The sequence below is a fragment of the Ceratotherium simum genome, chromosome 11 (genome assembly GCF_057802395.1).
Source record: "Ceratotherium simum simum isolate JZ-2026a chromosome 11, ASM5780239v1, whole genome shotgun sequence".
In the NCBI taxonomy this organism is placed as follows: domain Eukaryota; kingdom Metazoa; phylum Chordata; class Mammalia; order Perissodactyla; family Rhinocerotidae; genus Ceratotherium; species Ceratotherium simum.
The window spans coordinates 61,541,593-61,553,751 of record NC_141910.1 but is presented as its reverse complement, the minus strand read 5'-3'; the positions used below and the strand labels follow the sequence as shown (position 1 = coordinate 61,553,751).

Sequence of the window (12,159 nt, the reverse complement as noted above, 5' to 3'; positions counted from 1 at the left end):
GACAGACAGCAAACCACCACCAACAGGAGCAAAGTGTGACCAGCGTCCCCGGCATGGGCCTCGCTGGGACAGCCAGGCTTGGGCTCTGGGCTGCCACCTCCCCTCTGTACTTAACCTTTCTGAACCTCGATTTCCTCATCCATAAACAGTGGATCATAAGAATGCCTGCCTCTTTGGGCTGATCTGGGGATTAAAGAAGATCATTCATTCATTCAGTATTTTTGCTGGGCATTAAGGGTACAAAGATTAAGGAAAAATAGGCCCTGCATTTGGGGAGCCCACGCCGCCATGGTAGAGGCTTCGAGGAAATTGTTCTACTGCAGTTCAGCAAGTTAAATACTTGGATGGAGGCAGGCACTGGTGGATGTGGTGGTGGGGGGACCTGGTTTTGGAGTAGGGAGAGGTCTGGGTTCAGGGCTTGGTTCTGGAGAATATGATAGAGCTGAATCTTGAAGGGCATTCCGAGTAGACAAAAAGTGAGAAGTTGGGGCACTTTTGGAGAATTTCAAGTAATTATTTATAGTTCTAGAGTTTGAGTTGGATTGTAGCTGGCGAGGATAATGGATGAAGAATAATACTGACAACTAACATTTAATTGAGCATTTACTGTGTACCAAGCATAGAGGGCTCTATTTGTATTATTTCAGTTTTAATCTTCCTAAGTATTTTATGTGATATGTGATATTTAGTATTCATATTTAACAAATGAGGAAACTGAGGCTCAGAGAACTTAAATGACTTGCCCGCGGTCACACAGCTAGTGAGTGGTGAAGCTGGGATTCAGACTCAGGCAGTCTGGAGCCAGAGTTTAACGTGAAGACCAAGACGACTTTGTGCCTGTGCATTTTAGAATGAATTTGAGGGTGGAGAATAGGGATGGGCCTGAAGCAGGGAGGACAGTTAGAAGTCTACTGTAGTAAACCATGGGAAAATACTGAGTGTCTGAACTAAAGCAGAGGCAGGAGGAACAGGGAAAGGAAAGGGATTTGAGAGATGTTCGGGAGTAGAGGACGAAGGGACAATGTGGACGTGTTTATTTTAAGGTCCCGATGGAATATTCAAAAGGACACGCCCAGTAGTCAGTTATGTGAGTCCGAAATGGAGGAGTCAGATCTGGGCTGGAGATACATCTGGGCTCCTAGTTACATGAAATTCCCAGAGAGAAGAGCAGGAGGTCAGGAGGAACCCATGGGAGGTGCAGTGGAGTGAGGAGATGACGCAAACTTGAGGCCTGCAGATTGTATCCAGGCTACATGTTGATTTGGCTTCCAGTATTAAAACATTAAAAACAATAGTTGCCAACATTTAAAAAATTGAGAAAGTTCCCATAAAAATAAGATTCGTGGGTGTTCTTGACAACGTGGACAATCCGGCAACCTGATGCCCGCGGATAAGGGACGGCAGTCTCCTTTTGGTAGGGCCAGTGCTCTCCAGCTTGTCACAGTGGCCAGCTGTCCTCCTTTTTCATATTTGGGTACCTGCCCGGCCCCTGCAGGTATTTTATTGTATGAGCCCAGATTTAAGGTTTGGGAAAAGGAAGCAGAGTTCCACAGGAAACCAATGGGTAGTCAGACAAGTGGCATCAGTGAACCACAAGGGCCGTGAGGGCGGCAGTGACAAATGCCTGGGGCAGATAAGTCACATGCCGATGAGTAGTGTCCTTTGGGTTTGGTCACCTGGAGGTGCCTTTAGCAAAAACACTTAGTAGAACCCTAGGGCAAGATGTGTGGGGGAAGAAGGAAGGATGAATGTTAAAAAATGATTTCAAGAAGCTCATTGCAAAGAGGAATTTGGGGTTGGGAGATTTTATTTTATGCTGCTTTTCAATATGTGTGTGACTTGAGAGTATCTGTATAAGGACGTATGTGACATAAAATAGCACTTCCTTTATTTGTCCTTCACTCAACGTTTTATAGCTACAAGGAGTCCGGTGTTAGCCTTGGTTGTTACTGAAACAGAGCGCTCCCAGGGTATAGAATGGAGTGAAGTGCTTTATATGTCTGTGAAGACAGCCCTGCCAACTTCAGATCTTACCAGTGTTAAATGCATTTTTGCTCATTTAATATGTAAGCCGCAGTGCCTTAAAGTGGGTAATGCAGCATTTGAACAGCAGCGGGTTAAGTCGAGCAGTGCCCACGGGGTGATTCGTTGCCTGCATTCACTCAGGCGTCTGTACGCTTCCACTTCCTTTGATCATTTGCAGGTGGAATCTGTGTGAGGATCCTAACCAGCATCACTTCTGTGCCATCTGGGCTAGTGTGCTTTTATTGGTTTTATGCCAGATGCCAATTTTTCCATTTACTTTTTTGTATTTGTTTTATGATATAACTTGATCCAAAAACTTATCTTGTGTGTATATGTTAGAACTTATCTATCTTGTCTTTGATGAACACTCTTTTTATTAAGGAAAAAAAATGTATCTCACTTCTGCAGCAGCTGATAAATAAACTACTTTGCTTCTGTGGGGACCACTATTTCAAAAGCACATTTGCTGTGATTTTTCTTTTCTCTCGGTAATGCAATGGGCAAGAGAGGCTTTAAAATTCGACATGGAGAGCCAGCCCTGATGGCCTAGCAGTTAAGGTTTGGCACGCTCTGCTTCAGCTGCCTGGGTTCAGTTCCCCCGGCGCAGAACCACCCACTCATCTGTCAGTAGCCACGCTGTGACGGAGGCTCACATAGAAGAACCAGAAGAATTTACAATTATACACAAGTATGTACTGGGGCTTTGTGGGGGTGGGAGGAGAAGAAAAGAAGGAGGAAGATTGTCAACAGACGTTAGCTTAGGGAGAATCTTCCCCTGCCAAAAAGAAAAAAAAAAATTCGACATGGAATGGAAGCAGCCAGTAGCCAAGCTATGCGATAAATGTCAACCAACTAATTGATTCATCAATTAATTCAACAAATAATTTTTAAGAACCTGCTGTGTGTCAGGTGGGGTTCTAGGCACTCGGGATATGGTTGTGTATACCACAGACACATATTCCTGCCTTCAGGGAGCTCATATCTGAGTGGGGACACAAACAATAAACAAGATAAAATATTTCTTGATAGACATATCTAGAGTATGTGTCTCTAAGTGTATTTTAGGGAGTGATAAATGCTAAGGAGAAAAAAATAAAGCAAGCAAGGGGGATAGGAATTTTGTTTGGGGGTATTTTAGATAGGGTAACCAAGGAAGGCCTCATTTGGAATATACCATTTGAGTTAAGACCTGAAGGAAGTGAGGAAGCAAGCCATGCAATCCCCTGGGGATAGAGCATTCCAGGCACAGAAATCAGCCAGTGCAAAGACCCTGAGGCAGAAATGCGCCTTACTTGGCATGATTAAGGAATAGTGTGGAGATCAGTATGCCAGATGGCAATGAAAGAGAGTGAGAGGAGTAGGAGATTAAATTAGATAAGTAAAGTAGGGGAGGGAGCTTTTACTCTAAGTAAGATGGAAGCCACTGAAGGGTTGACCATAGGAGTGACACGATGTGACTTACATTTTAACAGGATCTCTAGTTAAGGGATTCTTCACCCTTTCTGTGCCATGGACTCCTTTGGCAGTCTGGGGAAACCTATGGACCACTTTTCAGAATAGTGTTTTTAAGTGCAAAAATAAAAGCCACAAGATATAAAGGAATCCAATTGTATGGAAATACAGTTATCAAAATATTTACACCAATTTGTGGGTTAGCAATATATATGCTTCTTTATTAACTCATTAAAGTAAACCTAGCAGTAGGTCTGTAACTACTGTGATTTCAAAGAAATAATGAACATACATGATATTTTGAGAGATCTGCAACAGCTCTGATCTGATATGAAATTATCTGGGATTTCCGTTGGGGCAAAGTCACAGGTACTGCTAATACTGCCCCGGACCACTGCCTGCATTTTTAATGGGAGGAATTGCTAAATTTCAGTTAGAGATTAGTGAAAATCAAGATTTTTTTCCCATCTAAGTTCAAGGATCTACTGAATTCTCTCTACAGACCCCTGCTCTGCTAGGCGGGAATAGATTAAATGGGATACAAAGAGGCTTGGGTGATCTAAGGACATGTTGCCGGGTCTCTGGTCTTGCCCCTGTCTGCATTTCAGCAGGCACCGCTGGAATTCACTGCTTGCATTTCAGATCACTGCAGTTCCTGGTACAGTGTGGAACCCAGTGACAGCCTCTAAATTTTTAAAGGCTCTAGGAAAAGCAAAAACTCCAAGAGGTTTTTTATATTTCTCTGACTTGTTCTTGTGGCCATATAGTTCAGGAGACCTGGGGTACAGTCCCTTAGTTTCAGTGGATTCTCCGTATGGCACAGGCGATCCCTTTTCCTTTCCTAGTGTCATCTCTCCCCTTGGTTATTCCTAGCTCACACAGGTGTGGATAGTACCGGCAGAGTTCTTTATATTCTAAGAAGAAGTAATCTATATAAATATCTCTAGGTCACAAGGCTACATCCTGGCCAAACTCACGTATTTTCTGCTCTCTGTACATACCACAGCTTTCTAGCCCCCATGTCTCTGCACGTGTTCTTGCGTTTCCTTGGAGAATGGCCTTCTTACTCTTGTCTCCTTTACTTGTTCATATCTGACCTGACCCTCAGGGCTCAGCTCAAATGCCACCTGTTCATGTGGTTGTCCCTACTTCCCGCAGGGCCCCATTACCTCCTCTGAACTTTCGTGGCACCTTCTTGGTTCCTCTCCTCATGGTACCCGCCACACTCTGCCTTGTAGTGCAGCTATTTATACACCTATTTACCCTCCTACGCTCTTCTAAGCTCCTATAAGCTCTGAGGGCAAGAGCGGTGCTGTCTTTTGTCTCCGTAGTTCCCAGGATGGTGCCTGCCGGAAAGCAGGCGTGAATGAACGGGGGAAGCGGAAGCTGCAAATGACACAGGAGCCTGTTGGCAGAGCATTCGGTCTCAACGAAATCTGTAAGTTTGCTTCACGTCTATCCCACTTGCCCTCCTCCCTTCCCAAATAGTGACCAAGGCTACTTAGGACCTTTTATTTCCCAAGTGGAAATAACCATTTTCATAAGTGTTTTGTAATACTTGTTAAGAAATTCACACACTGTTGAGAGGTCCAGAGTAGACAGCAAAAATCCCCCCAAATTTCATCATCCAGACAGAATGTATTTAACATTTTGGTGTATATTCTTTTTTTGTGTGTGTGTGAGGAGACCAGATGTTGTGCTAACATCTGCCAATCCTCCTCTTTTTCTGCTGAGGAAGACTTGCCGTGGGCTAACATCCGTGCCCATCTTCCTCCACTTTATATGGGACGCTGCCACAGCATGGCCTGACAAGAAGTGCATCGCTGCACGCCTGGGATCCGAACTGGCGAACCCCGGACTGCCACAGCAGAGTGCGCGCACTTAACTGCCTGTGCCACTGGGACGGCCCCGATTGGTGTATTTTCTTACAGATTTTTTTTTTCACTTTATAAAGTCATACACGTTTTATAAAGGTCAGATCATGCCATACATTATATTATAATTATTATTCTTTTTTACTTAGCATTGTGATTGTCTTTTCATGAATCTACAGGCAGTGGAGCATAGTGGTTAAGAGAATGGCTTTAGAGCATTATTGTTTGAATTTAAACTTGAAGCTATCACTTAATAGCTGTTGACCCTGGAGAGTCAGTTAATTTCTCTGTTTACCCGTTTCTCTATCTATAAGATGAATCCAATACAAATACTAGTTATAGGAGTGTTGTGAGGATTAAATGGGTTCAGACATGCAGACACTTAGGGCCTGACTCAGTACACAGGAGATCTTTCTGTTATTATTTCAGCATTTGTTATGACTGCAGAGTCTTCCATTGCATGGCTACCTCCAAATCTATTTAACCATTCCCCTATTATGGGCATCATGTTGCCTTTGACTTTTCACTCTTATGAATAATTCATGATGCAGTGAATATCCTTGTACATACCTCCTTGCACACTTGTCTGATTTATTTCCTCAGGATATATTCCAAAATGTGAGACTGTGGGATTTTGTGATGCACGTTGCTATACTGTTGTCCAGAAGGTTTCCTTCTGATACAATGATACTATTATCATTGTATAATGTTTTTCAACCTCTACATCCTTCGAAACCGCTTGCCTTTGTTCTCATTTTATCCCTGTGTTAGTGCAGATGCGTGATGCATCAGCCATTGAAAACATGGGGACAGATGAGGCCGAGAACAGGCTCGAAAGACCCCAGGTGGGCTGATTTACCTGGCTGCACCCTGAGCCCCTGCTCTTAGTCAGCCACACTGCAGGGGGACTCCTGCAAGGTGGAGGGTCCAGGGTAATTCCTTCCTGGGGCCAATGGAATGGCAGCAGTCACGTCGGCCACTCAGGGTGGGCCCAGCGTCCTGTCAACATGTGGGGATGCCCATGCTGGGGTCAGTGGCCATGTGGTTCTGCTTCATCTTATGAGATGCACACCCCTCCATGGGGCTTTTCCTTGCTTTCCTTTTGTAGATCGCCCTTTGAGGTGACTCAGCAGCAGCGTGCTGCCTCCTTCTGCTCCACAGGGGAGGTTGTCTAGGAACACAGAACCCGAGGAGAGGGAAGTGGCGTTTAGTTACCCTTAGGGATTTCTGGAGACAGTATTGTGTTTACTCCTTCTGGATGGCCAAGAGAAAGATAATTTATATTAACCTTTCAAATATAATTTAGAGGCTTTGCTTTGGAAAGCACTTACTGATTTTCTCTCTGAAGACCAGAACTTCCATAAATTTATTTTTAATCCTCGAATATATTAGACCCTGAGAAGTTTTCATTATCTTCTTGGGATAGAGCAAAATAAAGAAAAAAATAATTGTTAATTCAAGGATTTCTCCTATTAACTTAAGGTACTTCTTGAAAATTGATAATTTCAAAAAAGTCAGTAGTGTGGGGATGTTCCTAGTAATCTACTGTCTGAATCAACTGGAAGGTGTTGTATTATTCCGATTGCTTTGGATTATAGAATTTAAATATAATACTTCTGGCTCACTAAATCCAATTATGGTGGTAGGTTGTGATATTTTCATTTTATTTAAGCAAAACCTTGGGCCACAATTTTCCTTAGTTAAGTAAAATAGAGGTAGGGTCGAATTTCACCTTTTGCTATTTTTCCTATTATTTTGTTACTCTCAGATTTTATTGAAAATTGGTCTGTAATTGATGAATAGTGGCAGCACTACAGAAATGACATACAGTTGAATTTTTCCTGGGACATCAATGAGTTTCCACAAGAGTGGAGCTCTGGTCGGGGGAGTGGGTGTGGTCAGCAGGCGCGCCACTGCCTGCGGAAAGCCGTAGCCGGCCATGTCTTTGAAACTATACTAGCGCACGTGCGCGTGTGTCATTCTGGCACCAAAAATGTTAGCAAATATAAGACAGACTCTCAGAGAAAATCGCTAACCTTTCCTCTGGATTCAAATTGCATGAAGCAGGCTTTGAGTTTCAATAAAATGTTAACTTTACTTTTACCTCTCCTCATTTGCAAAGTTTTACTTGTCTGACCCCAGAAATGCCATGTCTGAATTCTAAAAGAATGAGTCCTGGGGGGACTATCCCCAGCCCTCTCAGCGGATGATGTTAGTTATCATTAGTACAATCTGTCATTCTGAGCTTCCTGAACTTCCAGCTCCCAAACGGGTGTCTGAGGTCTTTCTACTCTACTTGTAGAGTGGTGGTTCACAACTGGGGATGATTTTGCTCTCCAGGGACATTTGGCAATATCTGGAGACATTTTGGTGTCACCACCATTAGGGGCCGGAAGGAGATGTGTTGCTGGCATCTAGTGGGTAGAGGCCAGGGATGCTGCTAAACATATTACTGTACACAGGATAGCCTCCACAAAAAAGAATTATCTGGCCTCAAAATACTGCTGAGGCTGAGAAACCCTGATGTAGAAGTTAGCAAGATCAGGATGTCTCCAGGGAAGCTGGCTGGCTGCCAGGAGAGTACTCAAAGGTGCCATTCGCCTGGTAACCTTATCACAGGTCAGGGTCAGGCTCTCTCTCAGCCTTGCAACTTCAGATACTCATTTTCAGGTGTCCCAGAGCTGATGAAACTTGCATAGAAACTCACAGGAAACTGAGTAAATTACTTCTTCCTGCCTTACTAAGTTCCACCAATAAATAGAACTGGTGTCAGAGTGATGCTTGTGTTGGCTGCAGAGCTCATAGGTTCCCTGTTGGCCAGGTGCCTGGAAATTGAAATTGCCAGGAGGTACCTTGGGGAGCTTGGAAGCAAAACAAGGGAAGATTTTTGAGTATCTAATGGTACCTGAAACTCTGAGGTCTGGAGGCTTAAAACTCCACTCAAGGTGCATCATATCAGGGTTGGAGACGCTGCATCTTCAGGATAACACTCTTCTCCTTTAGAAAGTGCTGGGATGGGTCTTGGCAACTAACTTTGATCTTTCACACTTTCCTCCTCTGCTTCCCTTGCTGACCAACTGCCTTCCATTACCCATTATTGATTCTTTTAATTAATTTACTTTCAAGTCTTATTGGCTTAGAGGAGAGGAATTGGTTCAATAAAAATGTCAAACACCATTGTGTAACAGGGGTAATTAATATGAAGATTGACATTAGGGCACTGTCCCTAACTGGAGGCTTCTCAGTCTAGTGAGTGGCACTGAGGTGACAACATTTCAGAAGAATGTGAGCAGGGCAGTGACAGGTATACTCAGGATTCTGTGCAAGTGCAGAGGACACAGAATGTGACATTGCAGAATATGCTGCAATGTCACTTGGACTGTCTGTTTTTATCTCTCAGGTACTGATTTGGTAGTTTAGGTTTTGGAGGGCAACCTTAATTCCTGTGATTCTGAGTCCTGGGAGAAGAGTGTAAGGAGCTGTGATCGCTCCTGTGTACTGTCGGCTTGTCCATTTAATTTTCCTTGTTCTGTTTCAAGATTGGATGTCAGCTCTCTGGATGATGGAAGAGTGCAATACGCCACTTAAATATTCACCTTTTCCCTCTCAATAATGGAGGCAGTCATTCTGTACATTTTTGAATGTTGTAGTCAACCCACCAGGAAATATAGCCCGGCTGGAGGGAGGTCCAAGGATGCAGCAGAGGGTCTCCCTTTTTATTGTGAAGAGAGGAATTCTGCAAAGGCCAGCAATGCTTGAGTGAGCTTGAGGGGTTTTGCCAGGATCCTGCTGAATCACTCGGCAAAGTCAGAAACCTGCTTAAGTGCAGAATCACAAGCAATACTCTCTTCTTAGTTATACACTGATAGGGATATTAGGAACATAGAGAAATAGAAACATTTAGTGGGATTGCTAAGCAGGAAGGGGAGAATGTGCTGGATATACACATTTTTATTCACCAAAGCCAGCTAGTTTGGGCCATGTTCTGCCCACGTCTCCTGATCCTTCCTTAACTTCCCCCAACTGCTAAAAGTGGATCTTGATTTTCTGCACTAATTGAAATCAGACAGACCTACCTGAGTTTGAATCTGGGGTCTGGCACACATTGGGTGTGGGACTTTGTGCAAATAGCTTCTTTGAGCCTCCATGTTCAACCTATAAACTGAAAATGACAGCACTTACCACTTAGAGGGGTTGAGGATAGAGGTGATGTGTGTGAAACTCCTAAGAGGGTTCTTGGCGTGTTGGAGGGACTCAGAAAATGCTAGCTATCATTTTATGTGGAGAGGTCACACTTAGCACGTGAATGCCCTAAGAGGGGTGTGAATTGACGTAAATTCATACCGAGAGGTATAGACTGGTATATCTCTTCCAAAAATCTAGTTTTTTGGACAGGAGTCATGGTGATGGAAAATGAGGCAAGGCACAAGAATTCTGAGTTTTGGGGGGAAGGAGAGAGAAAGGGACAGCCTGGGATGTTATTCATTCATCAGACATTGATGGAAGGCCCACTGGGCACCAATTTCTGTAAAAAAAGATACACTTGGCTAACCTCACAGTCTGTCACTGGGCCAGCCCTGTCCTTCTGTGATGAGCCAGTGCCCGTAGTGCTTGGGGTTTCTTGGAAGTGCTGAATAGTCTAAGTACTTTGTTAATTTTTTTCTTCAGTAATTAATATAGTCATATCAAAACTGTCCCCAGTTAATTAATTGTGCCCCAACCAAATTAATCTTACCTTACCTTAAAATGTGTTACGTTTGGAAAGGCGTCTCACAGGGAAAGGAAGACTATACATGTGTGCTATATCCTTCAAAAAAGACACAGCAGCTTTTCTGCATTTCAGTGGAAGGCAAATATCTGAGGCTGACCCAATAGCGTGCTGCTGGGAGGCTGTGGAGGAGGAGGAGGAGGGGGAGGGGGAGGAGGAGGGGCAGGAGGGGGAAAGGAAAGGAGAGGAGGAGGATTTTAGCTCCTGTATTGATTTTCTTTATCCCTGTTGAGATTTCTCTGCCTCTTCTGCCAAGAACCCCGTCTCAGAAGTTCAGTTTAGGTAGAGCTGCATTTTTTTCTGGATCTTTCCTTGTTATCATCTCCATTAGAGGTGGAAATTCACTGAAGGATTGCTCTGGCAATTGTCGGAACCTCTCTTCCTGTTTTGTTCCCTCTGCATTGCCCCCTTGATGTTGATAGGCCACCATTGCTGGTTATTTGCTTTTCAGCCTGTGAGCTCCTGAGAGGAGAAGGGGGCAGGCGCTGCATCTTATTTGTAATCTCAGTGCATAGGATAATTCTAGACAGATCTCAAACTAGAATGAATGTTTGTTTAATGACTGAGAGAGCCAGAGACACTTCTCTTACTTCTTTTCTGAAGCTCACAATCAATTTTTTCTTCTCTCCCCCACCCCCAACCCCCCCTTTTTGATCTAACATTGACTGCAAAACATGAAAATCAGTGGATGGATGCTTAGATACCAGCATAAATCTATAGGAATGCATCAACATGAGGCAAGGCTTACCTCATTGGGAATTGGGTTTTTTTTGCTTTCTTTAATTTATTCTGAGAGAGAAATTGAAATTTGTCCTTTTATTTGTTTTGATACAAACTTAACTCTCCCCCATATACACACCACACACACATGCACACCCACACTACGCACACACACGCATTAACCAAAGGACTCTGATGTAGCACGTGTATCATTTCTGATCTGTGAAATACAACAAGGGACTAATAAAGCAAAATTGAATTTGGCCAGCCTTTGAAACCTATTGATTTCAAATTAGAGCAGCAGCGTTAATTCTATTAGGGCAGTCACACTCAGAACTTGGTGTCTGGAATGGATTAAAAGGTACTCATTTAGAAGTTTATAAGTATATCTTTGATGAATTAGCTGGGAAAATAATACTCCTATAAGAAACTATGTGGGAGGTGAGTGACTGCATCCTAATGCTAGTGCCTTGTTTTATCTTTGAACGTTTTGTTGGCCTCAGGGCCAGTGGGGATGTCCCAAGTGTCCACTATGGTCAAGATCTGAGAGTCCTTAAGCCTGCAGTCGTTGTGAATCAGGTCCTGGGGCTTCGTGATGTCTCTCTATCCACATGTCCAGTCGGATTGATGGTTCTGTGGGAGGAAAAGACTGGCCTCTCCCTGAAAGTTGGATGGGGCTCTGAGATATGGGTCTAATCAGTAAGGTGCCCAGAGCGCCGAGTCTGAGAGAGAATGTCTTGGGTGTGTTTCTTCCTTGGAGCTACAACTTGACTGATGGTTTCTTCTGCAGGTGAGAGTGATTTTCCAGCGATTGATTTGGCCAGCACAGCCAGAGAACAGGATTCTTCTCTTCTTTTTGGCCACTAAATGCCTATGTGCACCACACATTCCAGTGAGAGAAGAAGGGCGGAGCTTCTTGGATGACGATGGACAGTCTACGGGGCAGGATGAGGGGAGAGTGTGCGACATCGACACCACAAGGGTAAGAGCTGCCTCTCTGGCATTTTCTCTGGCACTAATACTTATCAAAGGAAGGGGAGAACGAACCTTAGAGTATAGTGACAAAATGAAGGTCAGACACTAGGGAGACTATTCTAATTGTAAAATCCACTGGGCAGTTGGGGCAGATGTCTAAAGGAGAAAGAGAGAGTGCCAGCCTGGAAGGATTAGGTTGGGGTTGTACTGGGAGACACAGCAGGCCAACTTTGGAAGATTCCATAGTCTACATTGCCCACACCCCCTTTTGACATTTGTAGTTCAGACTTGAGGGAGTAACACTACTGTTATTGTGACAAGATTCCATTTGTGTTCATTTGAGTC

The 12,159-nt window shown here is 43.9% G+C and overlaps 1 protein-coding gene across 2 annotated transcripts in view; it reads left to right on the top strand.

Moving 5' to 3' along the window:
- KCNS3 (potassium voltage-gated channel modifier subfamily S member 3) overlaps positions 1-12,159 on the top strand; it is a 38,903-nt gene that overhangs the window by 12,150 nt on the left and 14,594 nt on the right. Inside the window, exons 2-3 of one of the 2 annotated variants that reach the window (XM_087436428.1) lie at positions 4,809-4,915; positions 11,630-11,821. The gene's annotated coding sequence lies outside the window, so the exon portion shown is untranslated. The remainder of the gene's footprint in view (positions 1-4,808; positions 4,916-11,629; positions 11,822-12,159) is intronic. The other variant, XM_014782298.2, reaches the window with a different exon arrangement.